Here is an 895-nt window from a genome sequence, read left to right as displayed (position 1 = left end):
GGGGCTGCCCTCCCCGAGCCTCCCTACAAACCATATTTATAGATTTCCCTGCGAGGCGAGCAATCTCTGTCAACTTCAGCGCAGGAGTTCGCCCCGCCAATTATTCTGCAAGCTAATCTCTCTGGATAGGCTTCTTTCCTTCCTTCATTACCTCATTCCCTCCTTCCCTTGACGTCAACTCACGTTCATTAGCGAAGTGGCTTCTGGAAGTGACAGAATTTTGTTGTCCCACGTCCAGTGTTGATTAATCAAGGATGATATAACCGGCCTACAAGAGAAGCCGCTCGCGGCTTCCTTCGCCGAGGCATATTGTTTTGTGTGCGAGAGTTACTTAGCAACTCCAACATACGGGCCTGGCTCCAAGTTCACAAAAAGTTGAAGAATAAATTTTGGGGAACTTCTTTGCTCACTAAACACGTTGTAAAACTGCGAGAGACACGCCCAGCCCCCATGCCAGACCGAAGAACACGGGAAGCCGCGCTTGCAACAGACTCGTCTGTTGGCCAAGAGAGTTCGTGCTTGCAGCAAAGCTCCATATGCACCTTTCTCCCAGCAAGGAAATCCGAGAGGTTTATTGCCCCGTTTTCAATAAATAACCTCCCTGCAGGCCAGTCCCCATTGCTCCTGGGAGCCATCGGAAGTGCTCTTGGTCAGTAAGACGAAGCCCCTGGACGGAGCTGAGTTTTAATTGCCTGCCCGACCCCTGTACCACGCTCTGCCCAGCGCTGCTGCTCACCAGCGACCGCTCCCTCATCTTCCCGGCCTCGGGAAAGAGCGGCAGCGGAGAAAGCGCAGGGACAGGGCCTTGGGGGTCGGATCCCGTCACCGGAGCGGGCCACCGCCTTTCTGCAGCCTGAGCCGAGGCGGAGGGGACGGGTGCACGGCGGGGGCGGCG

The 895-nt window shown here is 55.6% G+C and overlaps 1 protein-coding gene across 1 annotated transcript in view; it reads right to left on the bottom strand.

The window, feature by feature from the left end:
• The window catches only part of WT1 (Wilms tumor 1), a 35,511-nt gene that overhangs the window by 26,572 nt on the left and 8,044 nt on the right, over positions 1-895 (bottom strand). The window lies entirely within an intron of this gene.

The sequence above is a fragment of the Charadrius vociferus genome, unplaced genomic scaffold (assembly GCF_000708025.1).
Source record: "Charadrius vociferus isolate BGI_N301 unplaced genomic scaffold, ASM70802v2 scaffold19, whole genome shotgun sequence".
NCBI classification, from domain to species: domain Eukaryota; kingdom Metazoa; phylum Chordata; class Aves; order Charadriiformes; family Charadriidae; genus Charadrius; species Charadrius vociferus.
Note: the sequence above shows the minus strand (reverse complement) of the source record. Positions and strands in the feature narration are given on the sequence as shown.